General features: G+C 41.1%; 24 non-coding genes across 24 annotated transcripts; 12 read left to right on the top strand and 12 right to left on the bottom strand.

The window, feature by feature from the left end:
• The first annotated feature begins 441 nt into the window (after positions 1-441).
• trnap-agg (transfer RNA proline (anticodon AGG)) lies at positions 442-513 on the top strand. Its single transcript has one exon. It is a non-coding gene; the product is annotated as a tRNA-Pro (tRNA).
• A 278-nt stretch (positions 514-791) lies between these two features.
• On the bottom strand, positions 792-863 carry trnag-ucc (transfer RNA glycine (anticodon UCC)). The gene has a single exon. It is a non-coding gene; the product is annotated as a tRNA-Gly (tRNA).
• A 3,560-nt stretch (positions 864-4,423) lies between these two features.
• On the top strand, positions 4,424-4,495 carry trnap-agg (transfer RNA proline (anticodon AGG)). The gene has a single exon. It is a non-coding gene; the product is annotated as a tRNA-Pro (tRNA).
• Positions 4,496-4,773: 278 nt separating this feature from the next.
• Positions 4,774-4,845, bottom strand: trnag-ucc (transfer RNA glycine (anticodon UCC)). Its single transcript has one exon. It is a non-coding gene; the product is annotated as a tRNA-Gly (tRNA).
• Positions 4,846-5,157: 312 nt separating this feature from the next.
• trnag-ucc (transfer RNA glycine (anticodon UCC)) lies at positions 5,158-5,229 on the bottom strand. The gene has a single exon. It is a non-coding gene; the product is annotated as a tRNA-Gly (tRNA).
• An 809-nt stretch (positions 5,230-6,038) lies between these two features.
• trnap-agg (transfer RNA proline (anticodon AGG)) lies at positions 6,039-6,110 on the top strand. The gene has a single exon. It is a non-coding gene; the product is annotated as a tRNA-Pro (tRNA).
• A 1,160-nt stretch (positions 6,111-7,270) lies between these two features.
• On the top strand, positions 7,271-7,342 carry trnap-agg (transfer RNA proline (anticodon AGG)). The gene has a single exon. It is a non-coding gene; the product is annotated as a tRNA-Pro (tRNA).
• A 278-nt stretch (positions 7,343-7,620) lies between these two features.
• Positions 7,621-7,692, bottom strand: trnag-ucc (transfer RNA glycine (anticodon UCC)). The gene has a single exon. It is a non-coding gene; the product is annotated as a tRNA-Gly (tRNA).
• Positions 7,693-11,252: 3,560 nt separating this feature from the next.
• Positions 11,253-11,324, top strand: trnap-agg (transfer RNA proline (anticodon AGG)). The gene has a single exon. It is a non-coding gene; the product is annotated as a tRNA-Pro (tRNA).
• A 278-nt stretch (positions 11,325-11,602) lies between these two features.
• trnag-ucc (transfer RNA glycine (anticodon UCC)) lies at positions 11,603-11,674 on the bottom strand. Its single transcript has one exon. It is a non-coding gene; the product is annotated as a tRNA-Gly (tRNA).
• Positions 11,675-13,034: 1,360 nt separating this feature from the next.
• On the top strand, positions 13,035-13,106 carry trnap-agg (transfer RNA proline (anticodon AGG)). Its single transcript has one exon. It is a non-coding gene; the product is annotated as a tRNA-Pro (tRNA).
• A 278-nt stretch (positions 13,107-13,384) lies between these two features.
• trnag-ucc (transfer RNA glycine (anticodon UCC)) lies at positions 13,385-13,456 on the bottom strand. Its single transcript has one exon. It is a non-coding gene; the product is annotated as a tRNA-Gly (tRNA).
• An 809-nt stretch (positions 13,457-14,265) lies between these two features.
• trnap-agg (transfer RNA proline (anticodon AGG)) lies at positions 14,266-14,337 on the top strand. The gene has a single exon. It is a non-coding gene; the product is annotated as a tRNA-Pro (tRNA).
• A 1,160-nt stretch (positions 14,338-15,497) lies between these two features.
• Positions 15,498-15,569, top strand: trnap-agg (transfer RNA proline (anticodon AGG)). Its single transcript has one exon. It is a non-coding gene; the product is annotated as a tRNA-Pro (tRNA).
• Positions 15,570-15,847: 278 nt separating this feature from the next.
• trnag-ucc (transfer RNA glycine (anticodon UCC)) lies at positions 15,848-15,919 on the bottom strand. Its single transcript has one exon. It is a non-coding gene; the product is annotated as a tRNA-Gly (tRNA).
• A 1,359-nt stretch (positions 15,920-17,278) lies between these two features.
• On the top strand, positions 17,279-17,350 carry trnap-agg (transfer RNA proline (anticodon AGG)). Its single transcript has one exon. It is a non-coding gene; the product is annotated as a tRNA-Pro (tRNA).
• A 278-nt stretch (positions 17,351-17,628) lies between these two features.
• On the bottom strand, positions 17,629-17,700 carry trnag-ucc (transfer RNA glycine (anticodon UCC)). The gene has a single exon. It is a non-coding gene; the product is annotated as a tRNA-Gly (tRNA).
• Positions 17,701-18,680: 980 nt separating this feature from the next.
• trnap-agg (transfer RNA proline (anticodon AGG)) lies at positions 18,681-18,752 on the top strand. Its single transcript has one exon. It is a non-coding gene; the product is annotated as a tRNA-Pro (tRNA).
• A 278-nt stretch (positions 18,753-19,030) lies between these two features.
• trnag-ucc (transfer RNA glycine (anticodon UCC)) lies at positions 19,031-19,102 on the bottom strand. Its single transcript has one exon. It is a non-coding gene; the product is annotated as a tRNA-Gly (tRNA).
• Positions 19,103-20,082: 980 nt separating this feature from the next.
• On the top strand, positions 20,083-20,154 carry trnap-agg (transfer RNA proline (anticodon AGG)). Its single transcript has one exon. It is a non-coding gene; the product is annotated as a tRNA-Pro (tRNA).
• A 278-nt stretch (positions 20,155-20,432) lies between these two features.
• Positions 20,433-20,504, bottom strand: trnag-ucc (transfer RNA glycine (anticodon UCC)). Its single transcript has one exon. It is a non-coding gene; the product is annotated as a tRNA-Gly (tRNA).
• A 971-nt stretch (positions 20,505-21,475) lies between these two features.
• On the top strand, positions 21,476-21,547 carry trnap-agg (transfer RNA proline (anticodon AGG)). Its single transcript has one exon. It is a non-coding gene; the product is annotated as a tRNA-Pro (tRNA).
• A 278-nt stretch (positions 21,548-21,825) lies between these two features.
• On the bottom strand, positions 21,826-21,897 carry trnag-ucc (transfer RNA glycine (anticodon UCC)). Its single transcript has one exon. It is a non-coding gene; the product is annotated as a tRNA-Gly (tRNA).
• A 1,325-nt stretch (positions 21,898-23,222) lies between these two features.
• On the bottom strand, positions 23,223-23,294 carry trnag-ucc (transfer RNA glycine (anticodon UCC)). Its single transcript has one exon. It is a non-coding gene; the product is annotated as a tRNA-Gly (tRNA).
• Positions 23,295-23,755: the final 461 nt, after the last annotated feature.

Genomic DNA, 23,755 nt, shown 5'->3' on the forward strand with positions numbered 1-23,755 from the left:
CTCCTCATTCCAGAGAGTGGTCATATGAATTTGTAGGTCAAACGGTTCGGAAGCTAGAGATGTTTTTGTGAGAAGACCGATTATAGGTATTGTCTCATGGTCTCATTTGACTCAAAATAAATGAGTTCCATTCTTTTGGAAGTCTTATTTTTTCATTTGTTTTTAAAAAAATGAATTGATCTCATTTTGCACTTTATTAATTTGTAAAAACTCGTCATCATTTTGCTGTCGCGACTGAACAAGACAGAATGTGAAAGATACAGCAGATTAACTACAGAAGAATTGAACTGAAGCATGGTCAAGATTTTGGAAGACTGTTATGCTCACAAGTAAAGCACAAAACACTCACATGTTGTTCAATCGTTCCAAGCACCATGGACACGTCAATCGATATCTTCACTGTCATTGCTGCAGAAAGCAAAAAAATAACTTTTTGCATAAGGCTCGTTGGTCTAGGGGTATGATTCTCGCTTAGGGTGCGAGAGGTCCCGGGTTCAAATCCCGGATGAGCCCTTTTGCAGATCCTTGAACAATCTCAGACAGGCAGATCTTGTCGGAATGCCGACTATCACCTCTTGGGCGCAGGACAAGGTGGCTGAATGGTTTTGGCGATAGGACTGCAAATCTATTTTGATATGCACTTGTTGGTTCAACGTCGCACAACATTTATTATTTTAGATAACCTGCAGAATGTAGGAGCAATTCTGACTTCCAAGTACAAGGATAATGATTCAAATGTAATACACTTGAAATGACATCCAGCCCCTAAAACAAATGAATTCCTCAGGCTCTGCATTGGCCGGGAATCGAACCCGGGTCAACTGCTTGGAAGGCAGCTATGCTCACCACTATACCACCAATGCTATGTGCAGCTCAGATTGCAACATTGAGACATCGACTCATAATTTGACCGTCATTTTGGTGGAAAGTGATAATTCACTTTCACGGTTTAGGTGTATGATTATGGCTTAGGTTGCGAGAGGTCCCTGGTTGAAAAATCTATCATTTTAATCACTACAGGTTACCTTCAGATTAGTCCCGTGACACTTGTTGGGAACGTAGGGCAAAACGGAGAACAATTCTGCGGAGCAATTCTGACTTCCAAGTACAAGGATTCAAATGTAATACACTTGAAATGACATCCAGCCCCTAAAACAAATTAATTCCTCAGGCTCTGCATTGGCCGGGAATCGAACCCGGGTCAACTGCTTGGAAGGCAGCTATGCTCACCACTATACCACCAATACTATGTGCAGTAGCAACATTGAGACATCGACTCATAATTTGACCGTCATTTTGGTGGAAAGTGATAATTCACTTTCACGGTTTAGGTGTATGATTATGGCTTAGGTTGCGAGAGGTCCCTGGTTGAAAAATCTATCATTTTAATCACTACAGGTTACCTTCAGATTAGTCCCGTGACACTTGTTGGGAACGTAGGGCAAAACGGAGAACATTGCGACAAGTGGGGTCACATTAGTTTGTAGCCCAAGATTTTGGATTCTACAAACAGAACTTGGCAACATAGACGGTTGTGACTTCAGACGAGTCTCCTGACACTTGTGGGGGATGTAGAGAAAAATTGAGAATACCACCGTGTTCGTGAGGGTCTCCTCATTCCAGAGAGTGGTCATATGAATTTGTAGGTCAAACGGTTCGGAAGCTAGAGATGTTTTTGTGAGAAGACCGATTATAGGTATTGTCTCATGGTTTGACAAAAACCGATCTAGGTCCACCATCTTTCACTGCAGATATGGAGGGTTAACATAAGCAGTTGTGGAGGATTGAGACGGATACGCCGAGTCTTAATCTCTCTAGTTGAAAACGGATCTATTTGAATGGGTATTTTCAAAATTAATTGACTTTGATTCACGTACCTTTGCGTCATTTGACTCAAAATAAATGAGTTCCATTCTTTTGGAAGTCTTATTTTTTCATTTGTTTTTTAAAAAATGAATTGATCTAATTTTGCACTTTATTAATTTGTAAAAACTCGTCATCATTTTGCTGTCGCGACTGAACAAGACAGAATGTGAAAGACACAGCAGATGAACTACAGAAGATTTGAACTGAAGCATGGTCAAGATTTTGGAAGACTGTTATGCTCACAAGTAAAGCACAAAACACTCACATGATGTTCAATCGTTCCAAGCACCATGGACACGTCAATCGATATCTTCACTGTCATTGCTGCAGAAAGCAAAAAAATAACTTGGTTGAAAAATCTATCATTTTAATCACTACAGGTTACCTTCAGATTAGTCCCGTGACACTTGTTGGGAACGTAGGGCAAAACGGAGAACATTGCGACAAGTGGGGTCACATTAGTTTGTAGCCCAAGATTTTGGATTCTACAAACAGAACTTGGCAACATAGACGGTTGTGACTTCAGACGAGTCTCCTGACACTTGTGGGGGATGTAGAGAAAAATTGAGAATACCACCATGTTCGTGAGGGTCTCCTCATTCCAGAGAGTGGTCATATGAATTTGTAGGTCAAACGGTTCGGAAGCTAGAGATGTTTTTGTGAGAAGACCGATTATAGGTATTGTCTCATGGTCTCATTTGACTCAAAATAAATGAGTTCCATTCTTTTGGAAGTCTTATTTTTTCATTTGTTTTTAAAAAAATGAATTGATCTCATTTTGCACTTTATTAATTTGTAAAAACTCGTCATCATTTTGCTGTCGCGACTGAACAAGACAGAATGTGAAAGACACAGCAGATGAACTACAGAAGATTTGAACTGAAGCATGGTCAAGATTTTGGAAGACTGTTATGCTCACAAGTAAAGCACAAAACACTCACATGATGTTCAATCGTTCCAAGCACCATGGACACGTCAATCGATATCTTCACTGTCATTGCTGCAGAAAGCAAAAAAATAACTTGGTTGAAAAATCTATCATTTTAATCACTACAGGTTACCTTCAGATTAGTCCCGTGACACTTGTTGGGAACGTAGGGCAAAACGGAGAACATTGCGACAAGTGGGGTCACATTAGTTTGTAGCCCAAGATTTTGGATTCTACAAACAGAACTTGGCAACATAGACGGTTGTGACTTCAGACGAGTCTCCTGACACTTGTGGGGGATGTAGAGAAAAATTGAGAATACCACCATGTTCGTGAGGGTCTCCTCATTCCAGAGAGTGGTCATATGAATTTGTAGGTCAAACGGTTCGGAAGCTAGAGATGTTTTTGTGAGAAGACCGATTATAGGTATTGTCTCATGGTTTGACAAAAACCGATCTAGGTCCACCATCTTTCACTGCAGATATGGAGGGGTAACATAAGCAGTTGTGGAGGATTGAGACGGATACGCCGAGTCTTAATCTCTCTAGTTGAAAACGGATCTATTTGAATGGGTATTTTCAAAATTAATTGACTTTGATTCACGTACCTTTGCGTCATTTGACTCAAAATAAATGAGTTCCATTCTTTTGGAAGTCTTATTTTTTCATTTGTTTTTTAAAAAATGAATTGATCTCATTTTGCACTTTATTAATTTGTAAAAACTCGTCATCATTTTGCTGTCGCGACTGAACAAGACAGAATGTGAAAGACACAGCAGATGAACTACAGAAGATTTGAACTGAAGCATGGTCAAGATTTTGGAAGACTGTTATGCTCACAAGTAAAGCACAAAACACTCACATGATGTTCAATCGTTCCAAGCACCATGGACACGTCAATCGATATCTTCACTGTCATTGCTGCAGAAAGCAAAAAAATAACTTGGTTGAAAAATCTATCATTTTAATCACTACAGGTTACCTTCAGATTAGTCCCGTGACACTTGTTGGGAACGTAGGGCAAAACGGAGAACATTGCGACAAGTGGGGTCACATTAGTTTGTAGCCCAAGATTTTGGATTCTACAAACAGAACTTGGCAACATAGACGGTTGTGACTTCAGACGAGTCTCCTGACACTTTTGGGGGATGTAGAGAAAAATTGAGAATACCACCATGTTCGTGAGGGTCTCCTCATTCCAGAGAGTGGTCATATGAATTTGTAGGTCAAACGGTTCGGAAGCTAGAGATGTTTTTGTGAGAAGACCGATTATAGGTATTGTCTCATGGTCTCATTTGACTCAAAATAAATGAGTTCCATTCTTTTGGAAGTCTTATTTTTTCATTTGTTTTTAAAAAAATGAATTGATCTCATTTTGCACTTTATTAATTTGTAAAAACTCGTCATCATTTTGCTGTCGCGACTGAACAAGACAGAATGTGAAAGATACAGCAGATTAACTACAGAAGAATTGAACTGAAGCATGGTCAAGATTTTGGAAGACTGTTATGCTCACAAGTAAAGCACAAAACACTCACATGTTGTTCAATCGTTCCAAGCACCATGGACACGTCAATCGATATCTTCACTGTCATTGCTGCAGAAAGCAAAAAAATAACTTTTTGCATAAGGCTCGTTGGTCTAGGGGTATGATTCTCGCTTAGGGTGCGAGAGGTCCCGGGTTCAAATCCCGGATGAGCCCTTTTGCAGATCCTTGAACAATCTCAGACAGGCAGATCTTGTCGGAATGCCGACTATCACCTCTTGGGCGCAGGACAAGGTGGCTGAATGGTTTTGGCGATAGGACTGCAAATCTATTTTGATATGCACTTGTTGGTTCAACGTCGCACAACATTTATTATTTTAGATAACCTGCAGAATGTAGGAGCAATTCTGACTTCCAAGTACAAGGATAATGATTCAAATGTAATACACTTGAAATGACATCCAGCCCCTAAAACAAATGAATTCCTCAGGCTCTGCATTGGCCGGGAATCGAACCCGGGTCAACTGCTTGGAAGGCAGCTATGCTCACCACTATACCACCAATGCTATGTGCAGCTCAGATTGCAACATTGAGACATCGACTCATAATTTGACCGTCATTTTGGTGGAAAGTGATAATTCACTTTCACGGTTTAGGTGTATGATTATGGCTTAGGTTGCGAGAGGTCCCTGGTTGAAAAATCTATCATTTTAATCACTACAGGTTACCTTCAGATTAGTCCCGTGACACTTGTTGGGAACGTAGGGCAAAACGGAGAACAATTCTGCGGAGCAATTCTGACTTCCAAGTACAAGGATTCAAATGTAATACACTTGAAATGACATCCAGCCCCTAAAACAAATTAATTCCTCAGGCTCTGCATTGGCCGGGAATCGAACCCGGGTCAACTGCTTGGAAGGCAGCTATGCTCACCACTATACCACCAATGCTATGTGCAGCTCAGTAGCAACATTGAGACATCGACTCATAATTTGACCGTCATTTTGGTGGAAAGTGATAATTCACTTTCACGGTTTAGGTGTATGATTATGGCTTAGGTTGCGAGAGGTCCCTGGTTGAAAAATCTATCATTTTAATCACTACAGGTTACCTTCAGATTAGTCCCGTGACACTTGTTGGGAACGTAGGGCAAAACGGAGAACATTGCGACAAGTGGGGTCACATTAGTTTGTAGCCCAAGATTTTGGATTCTACAAACAGAACTTGGCAACATAGACGGTTGTGACTTCAGACGAGTCTCCTGACACTTGTGGGGGATGTAGAGAAAAATTGAGAATACCACCATGTTCGTGAGGGTCTCCTCATTCCAGAGAGTGGTCATATGAATTTGTAGGTCAAACGGTTCGGAAGCTAGAGATGTTTTTGTGAGAAGACCGATTATAGGTATTGTCTCATGGTCTCATTTGACTCAAAATAAATGAGTTCCATTCTTTTGGAAGTCTTATTTTTTCATTTGTTTTTAAAAAAATGAATTGATCTCATTTTGCACTTTATTAATTTGTAAAAACTCGTCATCATTTTGCTGTCGCGACTGAACAAGACAGAATGTGAAAGACACAGCAGATGAACTACAGAAGATTTGAACTGAAGCATGGTCAAGATTTTGGAAGACTGTTATGCTCACAAGTAAAGCACAAAACACTCACATGATGTTCAATCGTTCCAAGCACCATGGACACGTCAATCGATATCTTCACTGTCATTGCTGCAGAAAGCAAAAAAATAACTTTTTGCATAAGGCTCGTTGGTCTAGGGGTATGATTCTCGCTTAGGGTGCGAGAGGTCCCGGGTTCAAATCCCGGATGAGCCCTTTTGCAGATCCTTGAACAATCTCAGACAGGCAGATCTTGTCGGAATGCCGACTATCACCTCTTGGGCGCAGGACAAGGTGGCTGAATGGTTTTGGCGATAGGACTGCAAATCTATTTTGATATGCACTTGTTGGTTCAACGTCGCACAACATTTATTATTTTAGATAACCTGCAGAATGTAGGAGCAATTCTGACTTCCAAGTACAAGGATAATGATTCAAATGTAATACACTTGAAATGACATCCAGCCCCTAAAACAAATGAATTCCTCAGGCTCTGCATTGGCCGGGAATCAAACCCGGGTCAACTGCTTGGAAGGCAGCTATGCTCACCACTATACCACCAATGCTATGTGCAGCTCAGATTGCAACATTGAGACATCGACTCATAATTTGACCGTCATTTTGGTGGAAAGTGATAATTCACTTTCACGGTTTAGGTGTATGATTATGGCTTAGGTTGCGAGAGGTCCCTGGTTGAAAAATCTATCATTTTAATCACTACAGGTTACCTTCAGATTAGTCCCGTGACACTTGTTGGGAACGTAGGGCAAAACGGAGAACATTGCGACAAGTGGGGTCACATTAGTTTGTAGCCCAAGATTTTGGATTCTACAAACAGAACTTGGCAACATAGACGGTTGTGACTTCAGACGAGTCTCCTGACACTTGTGGGGGATGTAGAGAAAAATTGAGAATACCACCATGTTCGTGAGGGTCTCCTCATTCCAGAGAGTGGTCATATGAATTTGTAGGTCAAACGGTTCGGAAGCTAGAGATGTTTTTGTGAGAAGACCGATTATAGGTATTGTCTCATGGTCTCATTTGACTCAAAATAAATGAGTTCCATTCTTTTGGAAGTCTTATTTTTTCATTTGTTTTTAAAAAAATGAATTGATCTCATTTTGCACTTTATTAATTTGTAAAAACTCGTCATCATTTTGCTGTCGCGACTGAACAAGACAGAATGTGAAAGATACAGCAGATTAACTACAGAAGAATTGAACTGAAGCATGGTCAAGATTTTGGAAGACTGTTATGCTCACAAGTAAAGCACAAAACACTCACATGTTGTTCAATCGTTCCAAGCACCATGGACACGTCAATCGATATCTTCACTGTCATTGCTGCAGAAAGCAAAAAAATAACTTTTTGCATAAGGCTCGTTGGTCTAGGGGTATGATTCTCGCTTAGGGTGCGAGAGGTCCCGGGTTCAAATCCCGGATGAGCCCTTTTGCAGATCCTTGAACAATCTCAGACAGGCAGATCTTGTCGGAATGCCGACTATCACCTCTTGGGCGCAGGACAAGGTGGCTGAATGGTTTTGGCGATAGGACTGCAAATCTATTTTGATATGCACTTGTTGGTTCAACGTCGCACAACATTTATTATTTTAGATAACCTGCAGAATGTAGGAGCAATTCTGACTTCCAAGTACAAGGATAATGATTCAAATGTAATACACTTGAAATGACATCCAGCCCCTAAAACAAATGAATTCCTCAGGCTCTGCATTGGCCGGGAATCGAACCCGGGTCAACTGCTTGGAAGGCAGCTATGCTCACCACTATACCACCAATGCTATGTGCAGCTCAGATTGCAACATTGAGACATCGACTCATAATTTGACCGTCATTTTGGTGGAAAGTGATAATTCACTTTCACGGTTTAGGTGTATGATTATGGCTTAGGTTGCGAGAGGTCCCTGGTTGAAAAATCTATCATTTTAATCACTACAGGTTACCTTCAGATTAGTCCCGTGACACTTGTTGGGAACGTAGGGCAAAACGGAGAACAATTCTGCGGAGCAATTCTGACTTCCAAGTACAAGGATTCAAATGTAATACACTTGAAATGACATCCAGCCCCTAAAACAAATTAATTCCTCAGGCTCTGCATTGGCCGGGAATCGAACCCGGGTCAACTGCTTGGAAGGCAGCTATGCTCACCACTATACCACCAATACTATGTGCAGTAGCAACATTGAGACATCGACTCATAATTTGACCGTCATTTTGGTGGAAAGTGATAATTCACTTTCACGGTTTAGGTGTATGATTATGGCTTAGGTTGCGAGAGGTCCCTGGTTGAAAAATCTATCATTTTAATCACTACAGGTTACCTTCAGATTAGTCCCGTGACACTTGTTGGGAACGTAGGGCAAAACGGAGAACATTGCGACAAGTGGGGTCACATTAGTTTGTAGCCCAAGATTTTGGATTCTACAAACAGAACTTGGCAACATAGACGGTTGTGACTTCAGACGAGTCTCCTGACACTTGTGGGGGATGTAGAGAAAAATTGAGAATACCACCGTGTTCGTGAGGGTCTCCTCATTCCAGAGAGTGGTCATATGAATTTGTAGGTCAAACGGTTCGGAAGCTAGAGATGTTTTTGTGAGAAGACCGATTATAGGTATTGTCTCATGGTTTGACAAAAACCGATCTAGGTCCACCATCTTTCACTGCAGATATGGAGGGTTAACATAAGCAGTTGTGGAGGATTGAGACGGATACGCCGAGTCTTAATCTCTCTAGTTGAAAACGGATCTATTTGAATGGGTATTTTCAAAATTAATTGACTTTGATTCACGTACCTTTGCGTCATTTGACTCAAAATAAATGAGTTCCATTCTTTTGGAAGTCTTATTTTTTCATTTGTTTTTTAAAAAATGAATTGATCTAATTTTGCACTTTATTAATTTGTAAAAACTCGTCATCATTTTGCTGTCGCGACTGAACAAGACAGAATGTGAAAGACACAGCAGATGAACTACAGAAGATTTGAACTGAAGCATGGTCAAGATTTTGGAAGACTGTTATGCTCACAAGTAAAGCACAAAACACTCACATGATGTTCAATCGTTCCAAGCACCATGGACACGTCAATCGATATCTTCACTGTCATTGCTGCAGAAAGCAAAAAAATAACTTGGTTGAAAAATCTATCATTTTAATCACTACAGGTTACCTTCAGATTAGTCCCGTGACACTTGTTGGGAACGTAGGGCAAAACGGAGAACATTGCGACAAGTGGGGTCACATTAGTTTGTAGCCCAAGATTTTGGATTCTACAAACAGAACTTGGCAACATAGACGGTTGTGACTTCAGACGAGTCTCCTGACACTTGTGGGGGATGTAGAGAAAAATTGAGAATACCACCATGTTCGTGAGGGTCTCCTCATTCCAGAGAGTGGTCATATGAATTTGTAGGTCAAACGGTTCGGAAGCTAGAGATGTTTTTGTGAGAAGACCGATTATAGGTATTGTCTCATGGTCTCATTTGACTCAAAATAAATGAGTTCCATTCTTTTGGAAGTCTTATTTTTTCATTTGTTTTTAAAAAAATGAATTGATCTCATTTTGCACTTTATTAATTTGTAAAAACTCGTCATCATTTTGCTGTCGCGACTGAACAAGACAGAATGTGAAAGACACAGCAGATGAACTACAGAAGATTTGAACTGAAGCATGGTCAAGATTTTGGAAGACTGTTATGCTCACAAGTAAAGCACAAAACACTCACATGATGTTCAATCGTTCCAAGCACCATGGACACGTCAATCGATATCTTCACTGTCATTGCTGCAGAAAGCAAAAAAATAACTTGGTTGAAAAATCTATCATTTTAATCACTACAGGTTACCTTCAGATTAGTCCCGTGACACTTGTTGGGAACGTAGGGCAAAACGGAGAACATTGCGACAAGTGGGGTCACATTAGTTTGTAGCCCAAGATTTTGGATTCTACAAACAGAACTTGGCAACATAGACGGTTGTGACTTCAGACGAGTCTCCTGACACTTGTGGGGGATGTAGAGAAAAATTGAGAATACCACCATGTTCGTGAGGGTCTCCTCATTCCAGAGAGTGGTCATATGAATTTGTAGGTCAAACGGTTCGGAAGCTAGAGATGTTTTTGTGAGAAGACCGATTATAGGTATTGTCTCATGGTTTGACAAAAACCGATCTAGGTCCACCATCTTTCACTGCAGATATGGAGGGGTAACATAAGCAGTTGTGGAGGATTGAGACGGATACGCCGAGTCTTAATCTCTCTAGTTGAAAACGGATCTATTTGAATGGGTATTTTCAAAATTAATTGACTTTGATTCACGTACCTTTGCGTCATTTGACTCAAAATAAATGAGTTCCATTCTTTTGGAAGTCTTATTTTTTCATTTGTTTTTTAAAAAATGAATTGATCTCATTTTGCACTTTATTAATTTGTAAAAACTCGTCATCATTTTGCTGTCGCGACTGAACAAGACAGAATGTGAAAGACACAGCAGATGAACTACAGAAGATTTGAACTGAAGCATGGTCAAGATTTTGGAAGACTGTTATGCTCACAAGTAAAGCACAAAACACTCACATGATGTTCAATCGTTCCAAGCACCATGGACACGTCAATCGATATCTTCACTGTCATTGCTGCAGAAAGCAAAAAAATAACTTGGTTGAAAAATCTATCATTTTAATCACTACAGGTTACCTTCAGATTAGTCCCGTGACACTTGTTGGGAACGTAGGGCAAAACGGAGAACATTGCGACAAGTGGGGTCACATTAGTTTGTAGCCCAAGATTTTGGATTCTACAAACAGAACTTGGCAACATAGACGGTTGTGACTTCAGACGAGTCTCCTGACACTTTTGGGGGATGTAGAGAAAAATTGAGAATACCACCATGTTCGTGAGGGTCTCCTCATTCCAGAGAGTGGTCATATGAATTTGTAGGTCAAACGGTTCGGAAGCTAGAGATGTTTTTGTGAGAAGACCGATTATAGGTATTGTCTCATGGTCTCATTTGACTCAAAATAAATGAGTTCCATTCTTTTGGAAGTCTTATTTTTTCATTTGTTTTTAAAAAAATGAATTGATCTCATTTTGCACTTTATTAATTTGTAAAAACTCGTCATCATTTTGCTGTCGCGACTGAACAAGACAGAATGTGAAAGATACAGCAGATTAACTACAGAAGAATTGAACTGAAGCATGGTCAAGATTTTGGAAGACTGTTATGCTCACAAGTAAAGCACAAAACACTCACATGTTGTTCAATCGTTCCAAGCACCATGGACACGTCAATCGATATCTTCACTGTCATTGCTGCAGAAAGCAAAAAAATAACTTTTTGCATAAGGCTCGTTGGTCTAGGGGTATGATTCTCGCTTAGGGTGCGAGAGGTCCCGGGTTCAAATCCCGGATGAGCCCTTTTGCAGATCCTTGAACAATCTCAGACAGGCAGATCTTGTCGGAATGCCGACTATCACCTCTTGGGCGCAGGACAAGGTGGCTGAATGGTTTTGGCGATAGGACTGCAAATCTATTTTGATATGCACTTGTTGGTTCAACGTCGCACAACATTTATTATTTTAGATAACCTGCAGAATGTAGGAGCAATTCTGACTTCCAAGTACAAGGATAATGATTCAAATGTAATACACTTGAAATGACATCCAGCCCCTAAAACAAATGAATTCCTCAGGCTCTGCATTGGCCGGGAATCGAACCCGGGTCAACTGCTTGGAAGGCAGCTATGCTCACCACTATACCACCAATGCTATGTGCAGCTCAGATTGCAACATTGAGACATCGACTCATAATTTGACCGTCATTTTGGTGGAAAGTGATAATTCACTTTCACGGTTTAGGTGTATGATTATGGCTTAGGTTGCGAGAGGTCCCTGGTTGAAAAATCTATCATTTTAATCACTACAGGTTACCTTCAGATTAGTCCCGTGACACTTGTTGGGAACGTAGGGCAAAACGGAGAACAATTCTGCGGAGCAATTCTGACTTCCAAGTACAAGGATTCAAATGTAATACACTTGAAATGACATCCAGCCCCTAAAACAAATTAATTCCTCAGGCTCTGCATTGGCCGGGAATCGAACCCGGGTCAACTGCTTGGAAGGCAGCTATGCTCACCACTATACCACCAATACTATGTGCAGTAGCAACATTGAGACATCGACTCATAATTTGACCGTCATTTTGGTGGAAAGTGATAATTCACTTTCACGGTTTAGGTGTATGATTATGGCTTAGGTTGCGAGAGGTCCCTGGTTGAAAAATCTATCATTTTAATCACTACAGGTTACCTTCAGATTAGTCCCGTGACACTTGTTGGGAACGTAGGGCAAAACGGAGAACATTGCGACAAGTGGGGTCACATTAGTTTGTAGCCCAAGATTTTGGATTCTACAAACAGAACTTGGCAACATAGACGGTTGTGACTTCAGACGAGTCTCCTGACACTTGTGGGGGATGTAGAGAAAAATTGAGAATACCACCGTGTTCGTGAGGGTCTCCTCATTCCAGAGAGTGGTCATATGAATTTGTAGGTCAAACGGTTCGGAAGCTAGAGATGTTTTTGTGAGAAGACCGATTATAGGTATTGTCTCATGGTTTGACAAAAACCGATCTAGGTCCACCATCTTTCACTGCAGATATGGAGGGTTAACATAAGCAGTTGTGGAGGATTGAGACGGATACGCCGAGTCTTAATCTCTCTAGTTGAAAACGGATCTATTTGAATGGGTATTTTCAAAATTAATTGACTTTGATTCACGTACCTTTGCGTCATTTGACTCAAAATAAATGAGTTCCATTCTTTTGGAAGTCTTATTTTTTCATTTGTTTTTTAAAAAATGAATTGATCTAATTTTGCACTTTATTAATTTGTAAAAACTCGTCATCATTTTGCTGTCGCGACTGAACAAGACAGAATGTGAAAGACACAGCAGATGAACTACAGAAGATTTGAACTGAAACATGGTCAAGATTTTGGAAGACTGTTATGCTCACAAGTAAAGCACAAAACACTCACATGATGTTCAATCGTTCCAAGCACCATGGACACGTCAATCGATATCTTCACTGTCATTGCTGCAGAAAGCAAAAAAATTACTTCTGGTATAAGGCTCGTTGGTCTAGGGGTATGATTCTCGCTTAGGGTGCGAGAGGTCCCGGGTTCAAATCCCGGATGAGCCCTTTTGCAGATCCTTGAACAATCTCAGACAGGCAGATCTTGTCGGAACGCCGACTATCACCTCTTGGGCGCAGGACAAGGTGGCTGAATGGTTTTGGCGATAGGACTGCAAATCTATTTTGATCAGCACTTGTTGGTTCAACGTCGCACAACATTAATTATTTTAGATAACCTGCAGAATGTAGGAGCAATTCTGACTTCCAAGTACAAGGATAATGATTCAAATGTAATACACTTGAAATGACATCCAGCCCCTAAAACAAATTAATTCCTCAGGCTCTGCATTGGCCGGGAATCGAACCCGGGTCAACTGCTTGGAAGGCAGCTATGCTCACCACTATACCACCAATGCTATGTGCAGCTCAGTAGCAACATTGAGACATCGACTCATAATTTGACCGTCATTTTGGTGGAAAGTGATAATTCACTTTCACGGTTTAGGTGTATGATTATGGCTTAGGTTGCGAGAGGTCCCTGGTTAAAAAATCTATCATTTTAATCACTACAGGTTACCTTCAGATTAGTCCCGTGACACTTGTTGGGAACGTAGGGCAAAACGGAGAACATTGCGACAAGTGGGGTCACATTAGTTTGTAGCCCAAGATTTTGGATTCTACAAACAGAACTTGGCAACATAGACGGTTGTGACTTCAGACGAGTCTCCTGACACTTGTGGGGGATGTAGAGAAAAATTGAGAATACCACCATGTTCGTGAGGGTCTCCTCATTCCAGAGAGTGGTCATATGAATTTGTAGGTCAAACGGTTCGGAAGCTAGAGATGTTTTTGTGAGAAGACCGATTATAGGTATTGTCTCATGGTCTCATTTGACTCAAAATAAATGAGTTCCATTCTTTTGGAAGTCTTATTTTTTCATTTGTTTTTAAAAAAATGAATTGATCTCATTTTGCACTTTATTAATTTGTAAAAACTCGTCATCATTTTGCTGTCGCGACTGAACAAGACAGAATGTGAAAGACACAGCAGATGAACTACAGAAGATTTGAACTGAAGCATGGTCAAGATTTTGGAAGACTGTTATGCTCACAAGTAAAGCACAAAACACTCACATGATGTTCAATCGTTCCAAGCACCATGGACACGTCAATCGATATCTTCACTGTCATTGCTGCAGAAAGCAAAAAAATAACTTTTTGCATAAGGCTCGTTGGTCTAGGGGTATGATTCTCGCTTAGGGTGCGAGAGGTCCCGGGTTCAAATCCCGGATGAGCCCTTTTGCAGATCCTTGAACAATCTCAGACAGGCAGATCTTGTCGGAATGCCGACTATCACCTCTTGGGCGCAGGACAAGGTGGCTGAATGGTTTTGGCGATAGGACTGCAAATCTATTTTGATATGCACTTGTTGGTTCAACGTCGCACAACATTTATTATTTTAGATAACCTGCAGAATGTAGGAGCAATTCTGACTTCCAAGTACAAGGATAATGATTCAAATGTAATACACTTGAAATGACATCCAGCCCCTAAAACAAATGAATTCCTCAAGCTCTGCATTGGCCGGGAATCAAACCCGGGTCAACTGCTTGGAAGGCAGCTATGCTCACCACTATACCACCAATGCTATGTGCAGCTCAGATTGCAACATTGAGACATCGACTCATAATTTGACCGTCATTTTGGTGGAAAGTGATAATTCACTTTCACGGTTTAGGTGTATGATTATGGCTTAGGTTGCGAGAGGTCCCTGGTTGAAAAATCTATCATTTTAATCACTACAGGTTACCTTCAGATTAGTCCCGTGACACTTGTTGGGAACGTAGGGCAAAACGGAGAACATTGCGACAAGTGGGGTCACATTAGTTTGTAGCCCAAGATTTTGGATTCTACAAACAGAACTTGGCAACATAGACGGTTGTGACTTCAGACGAGTCTCCTGACACTTGTGGGGGATGTAGAGAAAAATTGAGAATACCACCATGTTCGTGAGGGTCTCCTCATTCCAGAGAGTGGTCATATGAATTTGTAGGTCAAACGGTTCGGAAGCTAGAGATGTTTTTGTGAGAAGACCGATTATAGGTATTGTCTCATGGTCTCATTTGACTCAAAATAAATGAGTTCCATTCTTTTGGAAGTCTTATTTTTTCATTTGTTTTTAAAAAAATGAATTGATCTCATTTTGCACTTTATTAATTTGTAAAAACTCGTCATCATTTTGCTGTCGCGACTGAACAAGACAGAATGTGAAAGATACAGCAGATTAACTACAGAAGAATTGAACTGAAGCATGGTCAAGATTTTGGAAGACTGTTATGCTCACAAGTAAAGCACAAAACACTCACATGTTGTTCAATCGTTCCAAGCACCATGGACACGTCAATCGATATCTTCACTGTCATTGCTGCAGAAAGCAAAAAAATAACTTTTTGCATAAGGCTCGTTGGTCTAGGGGTATGATTCTCGCTTAGGGTGCGAGAGGTCCCGGGTTCAAATCCCGGATGAGCCCTTTTGCAGATCCTTGAACAATCTCAGACAGGCAGATCTTGTCGGAATGCCGACTATCACCTCTTGGGCGCAGGACAAGGTGGCTGAATGGTTTTGGCGATAGGACTGCAAATCTATTTTGATATGCACTTGTTGGTTCAACGTCGCACAACATTTATTATTTTAGATAACCTGCAGAATGTAGGAGCAATTCTGACTTCCAAGTACAAGGATAATGATTCAAATGTAATACACTTGAAATGACATCCAGCCCCTAAAACAAATGAATTCCTCAGGCTCTGCATTGGCCGGGAATCGAACCCGGGTCAACTGCTTGGAAGGCAGCTATGCTCACCACTATACCACCAATGCTATGTGCAGCTCAGATTGCAACATTGAGACATCGACTCATAATTTGACCGTCATTTTGGTGGAAAGTGATAATTCACTTTCACGGTTTAGGTGTATGATTATGGCTTAGGTTGCGAGAGGTCCCTGGTTGAAAAATCTATCATTTTAATCACTACAGGTTACCTTCAGATTAGTCCCGTGACACTTGTTGGGAACGTAGGGCAAAACGGAGAACAATTCTGCGGAGCAATTCTGACTTCCAAGTACAAGGATTCAAATGTAATACACTTGAAATGACATCCAGCCCCTAAAACAAATTAATTCCTCAGGCTCTGCATTGGCCGGGAATCGAACCCGGGTCAACTGCTTGGAAGGCAGCTATGCTCACCACTATACCACCAATACTATGTGCAGTAGCAACATTGAGACATCGACTCATAATTTGACCGTCATTTTGGTGGAAAGTGATAATTCACTTTCACGGTTTAGGTGTATGATTATGGCTTAGGTTGCGAGAGGTCCCTGGTTAAAAAATCTATCATTTTAATCACTACAGGTTACCTTCAGATTAGTCCCGTGACACTTGTTGGGAACGTAGGGCAAAACGGAGAACATTGCGACAAGTGGGGTCACATTAGTTTGTAGCCCAAGATTTTGGATTCTACAAACAGAACTTGGCACATAGACGGTTGTGACTTCAGACGAGTCTCCTGACACTTGTGGGGGATGTAGAGAAAAATTGAGAATACCACCGTGTTCGTGAGGGTCTCCTCATTCCAGAGAGTGGTCATATGAATTTGTAGGTCAAACGGTTCGGAAGCTAGAGATGTTTTTGTGAGAAGACCGATTATAGGTATTGTCTCATGGTTTGACAAAAACCGATCTAGGTCCACCATCTTTCACTGCAGATATGGAGGGTTAACATAAGCAGTTGTGGAGGATTGAGACGGATACGCCGAGTCTTAATCTCTCTAGTTGAAAACGGATCTATTTGAATGGGTATTTTCAAAATTAATTGACTTTGATTCACGTACCTTTGCGTCATTTGACTCAAAATAAATGAGTTCCATTCTTTTGGAAGTCTTATTTTTTCATTTGTTTTTTAAAAAATGAATTGATCTAATTTTGCACTTTATTAATTTGTAAAAACTCGTCATCATTTTGCTGTCGCGACTGAACAAGACAGAATGTGAAAGACACAGCAGATGAACTACAGAAGATTTGAACTGAAACATGGTCAAGATTTTGGAAGACTGTTATGCTCACAAGTAAAGCACAAAACACTCACATGATGTTCAATCGTTCCAAGCACCATGGACACGTCAATCGATATCTTCACTGTCATTGCTGCAGAAAGCAAAAAAATTACTTCTGGTATAAGGCTCGTTGGTCTAGGGGTATGATTCTCGCTTAGGGTGCGAGAGGTCCCGGGTTCAAATCCCGGATGAGCCCTTTTGCAGATCCTTGAACAATCTCAGACAGGCAGATCTTGTCGGAACGCCGACTATCACCTCTTGGGCGCAGGACAAGGTGGCTGAATGGTTTTGGCGATAGGACTGCAAATCTATTTTGATCAGCACTTGTTGGTTCAACGTCGCACAACATTAATTATTTTAGATAACCTGCAGAATGTAGGAGCAATTCTGACTTCCAAGTACAAGGATAATGATTCAAATGTAATACACTTGAAATGACATCCAGCCCCTAAAACAAATTAATTCCTCAGGCTCTGCATTGGCCGGGAATCGAACCCGGGTCAACTGCTTGGAAGGCAGCTATGCTCACCACTATACCACCAATGCTATGTGCAGCTCAGTAGCAACATTGAGACATCGACTCATAATTTGACCGTCATTTTGGTGGAAAGTGATAATTCACTTTCACGGTTTAGGTGTATGATTATGGCTTAGGTTGCGAGAGGTCCCTGGTTAAAAAATCTATCATTTTAATCACTACAGGTTACCTTCAGATTAGTCCCGTGACACTTGTTGGGAACGTAGGGCAAAACGGAGAACATTGCGACAAGTGGGGTCACATTAGTTTGTAGCCCAAGATTTTGGATTCTACAAACAGAACTTGGCACATAGACGGTTGTGACTTCAGACGAGTCTCCTGACACTTGTGGGGGATGTAGAGAACAATTGAGAATACCACCGTGTTCGTGAGGGTCTCCTCATTCCAGAGAGTGGTCATATGAATTTGTAGGTCAAACGGTTCGGAAGCTAGAGATGTTTTTGTGAGAAGACCGATTATAGGTATTGTCTCATGGTTTGACAAAAACCGATCTAGGTCCACCATCTTTCACTGCAAATATGGAGGGTTAACATAAGCAGTTGTGGAGGATTGAGACGGATACGCCGAGTCTTAATCTCTCTAGTTGAAAACGGATCTATTTGAATGGGTATTTTCAAAATTAATTGACTTTGATTCACGTACCTTTGCGTCATTTGACTCAAAATAAATGAGTTCCATTCTTTTGGAAGTCTTATTTTTTCATTTGTTTTTTAAAAAATGAATTGATCTCATTTTGCACTTTATTAATTTGTAAAAACTCGTCATCATTTTGCTGTCGCGACTGAACAAGACAGAATGTGAAAGACACAGCAGATGAACTACAGAAGATTTGAACTGAAACATGGTCAAGATTTTGGAAGACTGTTATGCTCACAAGTAAAGCACAAAACACTCACATGATGTTCAATCGTTCCAAGCACCATGGACACGTCAATCGATATCTTCACTGTCATTGCTGCAGAAAGCAAAAAAATAACTTCTGGTATAAGGCTCGTTGGTCTAGGGGTATGATTCTCGCTTAGGGTGCGAGAGGTCCCGGGTTCAAATCCCGGATGAGCCCTTTTGCAGATCCTTGAACAATCTCAGACAGGCAGATCTTGTCGGAACGCCGACTATCACCTCTTGGGCGCAGGACAAGGTGGCTGAATGGTTTTGGCGATAGGACTGCAAATCTATTTTGATCAGCACTTGTTGGTTCAACGTCGCACAACATTAATTATTTTAGATAACCTGCAGAATGTAGGAGCAATTCTGACTTCCAAGTACAAGGATAATGATTCAAATGTAATACACTTGAAATGACATCCAGCCCCTAAAACAAATTAATTCCTCAGGCTCTGCATTGGCCGGGAATCGAACCCGGGTCAACTGCTTGGAAGGCAGCTATGCTCACCACTATACCACCAATGCTATGTGCAGCTCAGTAGCAACATTGAGACATCGACTCATAATTTGACCGTCATTTTGGTGGAAAGTGATAATTCACTTTCACGGTTTAGGTGTATGATTATGGCTTAGGTTGCGAGAGGTCCCTGGTTAAAAAATCTATCATTTTAATCACTACAGGTTACCTTCAGATTAGTCCCGTGACACTTGTTGGGAACGTAGGGCAAAACGGAGAACATTGCGACAAGTGGGGTCACATTAGTTTGTAGCCCAAGATTTTGGATTCTACAAACAGAACTTGGCACATAGACGGTTGTGACTTCAGACGAGTCTCCTGACACTTGTGGGGGATGTAGAGAACAATTGAGAATACCACCGTGTTCGTGAGGGTCTCCTCATTCCAGAGAGTGGTCATATGAATTTGTAGGTCAAACGGTTCGGAAGCTAGAGATGTTTTTGTGAGAAGACCGATTATAGGTATTGTCTCATGGTTTGACAAAAACCGATCTAGGTCCACCATCTTTCACTGCAAATATGGAGGGTTAACATAAGCAGTTGTGGAGGATTGAGACGGATACGCCGAGTCTTAATCTCTCTAGTTGAAAACGGATCTATTTGAATGGGTATTTTCAAAATTAATTGACTTTGATTCACGTACCTTTGCGTCATTTGACTCAAAATAAATGAGTTCCATTCTTTTGGAAGTCTTATTTTTTCATTTGTTTTTTAAAAAATGAATTGATCTCATTTTGCACTTTATTAATTTGTAAAAACTCGTCATCATTTTGCTGTCGCGACTGAACAAGACAGAATGTGAAAGACACAGCAGATGAACTACAGAAGATTTGAACTGAAACATGGTCAAGATTTTGGAAGACTGTTATGCTCACAAGTAAAGCACAAAACACTCACATGATGTTCAATCGTTCCAAGCACCATGGACACGTCAATCGATATCTTCACTGTCATTGCTGCAGAAAGCAAAAAAATAACTTCTGGTATAAGGCTCGTTGGTCTAGGGGTATGATTCTCGCTTAGGGTGCGAGAGGTCCCGGGTTCAAATCCCGGATGAGCCCTTTTGCAGATCCTTGAACAATCTCAGACAGGCAGATCTTGTCGGAACGCCGACTATCACCTCTTGGGCGCAGGACAAGGTGGCTGAATGGTTTTGGCGATAGGACTGCAAATCTATTTTGATCAGCACTTGTTGGTTCAACGTCGCACAACATTAATTATTTTAGATAACCTGCAGAATGTAGGAGCAATTCTGACTTCCAAGTACAAGGATAATGATTCAAATGTAATACACTTGAAATGACATCCAGCCCCTAAAACAAATTAATTCCTCAGGCTCTGCATTGGCCGGGAATCGAACCCGGGTCAACTGCTTGGAAGGCAGCTATGCTCACCACTATACCACCAATGCTATGTGCAGCTCAGTAGCAACATTGAGACATCGACTCATAATTTGACCGTCATTTTGGTGGAAAGTGATAATTCACTTTCACGGTTTAGGTGTATGATTATGGCTTAGGTTGCGAGAGGTCCCTGGTTAAAAAATCTATCATTTTAATCACTACAGGTTACCTTCAGATTAGTCCCGTGACACTTGTTGGGAACGTAGGGCAAAACGGAGAACATTGCGACAAGTGGGGTCACATTAGTTTGTAGCCCAAGATTTTGGATTCTACAAACAGAACTTGGCACATAGACGGTTGTGACTTCAGACGAGTCTCCTGACACTTGTGGGGGATGTAGAGAACAATTGAGAATACCACCGTGTTCGTGAGGGTCTCCTCATTCCAGAGAGTGGTCATATGAATTTGTAGGTCAAACGGTTCGGAAGCTAGAGATGTTTTTGTGAGAAGACCGATTATAGGTATTGTCTCATGGTTTGACAAAAACCGATCTAGGTCCACCATCTTTCACTGCAAATATGGAGGGTTAACATAAGCAGTTGTGGAGGATTGAGACGGATACGCCGAGTCTTAATCTCTCTAGTTGAAAACGGATCTATTTGAATGGGTATTTTCAAAATTAATTGACTTTGATTCACGTACCTTTGCGTCATTTGACTCAAAATAAATGAGTTCCATTCTTTTGGAAGTCTTATTTTTTCATTTGTTTTTTAAAAAATGAATTGATCTCATTATTAATTTGTAAAAACTCGTCATCATTTTGCTGTCGCGACTGAACAAGACAGAATGTGAAAGACACAGCAGATGAACTACAGAAGATTTGAACTGAAACATGGTCAAGATTTTGGAAGACTGTTATGCTCACAAGTAAAGCACAAAACACTCACATGATGTTCAATCGTTCCAAGCACCATGGACACGTCAATCGATATCTTCACTGTCATTGCTGCAGAAAGCAAAAAAATAACTTCTGGTATAAGGCTCGTTGGTCTAGGGGTATGATTCTCGCTTAGGGTGCGAGAGGTCCCGGGTTCAAATCCCGGATGAGCCCTTTTGCAGATCCTTGAACAATCTCAGACAGGCAGATCTTGTCGGAATGCCGACTATCACCTCTTGGGCGCAGGACAAGGTGGCTGAATGGTTTTGGCGATAGGACTGCAAATCTATTTTGATATGCACTTGTTGGTTCAACGTCGCACAACATTTATTATTTTAGATAACCTGCAGAATGTAGGAGCAATTCTGACTTCCAAGTACAAGGATAATGATTCAAATGTAATACACTTGAAATGACATCCAGCCCCTAAAACAAATGAATTCCTCAGGCTCTGCATTGGCCGGGAATCGAACCCGGGTCAACTGCTTGGAAGGCAGCTATGCTCACCACTATACCACCAATGCTATGTGCAGTAGCAACATTGAGACATCGACTCATAATTTGACCGTCATTTTGGTGGAAAGTGATAATTCACTTTCACGGTTTAGGTGTATGATTATGGCTTAGGTTGCGAGAGGTCCCTGGTTAAAAAATCTATCATTTTAATCACTACAGGTTACCTTCAGATTAGTCCCGTGACGCTTGTTGGGAACGTAGGGCAAAACGGAGAACATTGCGACAAGTGGGGTCACATTAGTTTGTAGCCCAAGATTTTGGATTCTACAAACAGAACTTGGCACATAGACGGTTGTGACTTCAGACGAGTCTCCTGACACTTGTGGGGGATGTAGAGAAAAATTGAGAATACCACCGTGTTCGTGGGGGTCTCCTCATTCCAGAGAGTGGTCATATGAATTTGTAGGTCAAACGGTTCGGAAGCTAGAGATGTTTTTGTGAGAAGACCGATTATAGGTATTGTCTCATGGTTTGACAAAAACCGATCTAGGTCCACCATCTTTCACTGCAGATATGGAGGGTTAACATAAGCAGTTGTGGAGGATTGAGACGGATACGCCGAGTCTTAATCTCTCTAGTTGAAAACGGATCTATTTGAATGGGTATTTTCAAAATTAATTGACTTTGATTCACGTACCTTTGCGTCATTTGACTCAAAATAAATGAGTTCCATTCTTTTGGAAGTCTTATTTTTTCATTTGTTTTTTAAAAAATGAATTGATCTCATTTTGCACTTTATTAATTTGTAAAAACTCGTCATCATTTTGCTGTCGCGACTGAACAAGACAGAATGTGAAAGACACAGCAGATGAACTACAGAAGATTTGAACTGAAACATGGTCAAGATTTTGGAAGACTGTTATGCTCACAAGTAAAGCACAAAACACTCACATGATGTTCAATCGTTCCAAGCACCATGGACACGTCAATCGATATCTTCACTGTCATTGCTGCAGAAAGCAAAAAAATAACTTCTGGTATAAGGCTCGTTGGTCTAGGGGTATGATTCTCGCTTAGGGTGCGAGAGGTCCCGGGTTCAAATCCCGGATGAGTCCTTTTGCAGATCCTTGAACAATCTCAGACAGGCAGATCTTGTCGGAATGCCGACTATCACCTCTTGGGCGCAGGACAAGGTGGCTGAATGGTTTTGGCGATAGGACTGCAAATCTATTTTGATATGCACTTGTTGGTTCAACGTCGCACAACATTTATTATTTTAGATAACCTGCAGAATGTAGGAGCAATTCTGACTTCCAAGTACAAGGATAATGATTCAAATGTAATACACTTGAAATGACATCCAGCCCCTAAAACAAATGAATTCCTCAGGCTCTGCATTGGCCGGGAATCGAACCCGGGTCAACTGCTTGGAAGGCAGCTATGCTCACCACTATACCACCAATGCTATGTGCAGTAGCAACATTGAGACATCGACTCATAATTTGACCGTCATTTTGGTGGAAAGTGATAATTCACTTTCACGGTTTAGGTGTATGATTATGGCTTAGGTTGCGAGAGGTCCCTGGTTAAAAAATCTATCATTTTAATCACTACAGGTTACCTTCAGATTAGTCCCGTGACGCTTGTTGGGAACGTAGGGCAAAACGGAGAACATTGCGACAAGTGGGGTCACATTAGTTTGTAGCCCAAGATTTTGGATTCTACAAACAGAACTTGGCACATAGACGGTTGTGACTTCAGACGAGTCTCCTGACACTTGTGGGGGATGTAGAGAAAAATTGAGAATACCACCGTGTTCGTGGGGGTCTCCTCATTCCAGAGAGTGGTCATATGAATTTGTAGGTCAAACGGTTCGGAAGCTAGAGATGTTTTTGTGAGAAGACCGATTATAGGTATTGTCTCATG

Source organism: Oncorhynchus mykiss, chromosome 9 (assembly GCF_057628025.1).
Source record: "Oncorhynchus mykiss isolate SJ-2025 chromosome 9, ASM5762802v1, whole genome shotgun sequence".
NCBI lineage: Eukaryota > Metazoa > Chordata > Actinopteri > Salmoniformes > Salmonidae > Oncorhynchus > Oncorhynchus mykiss.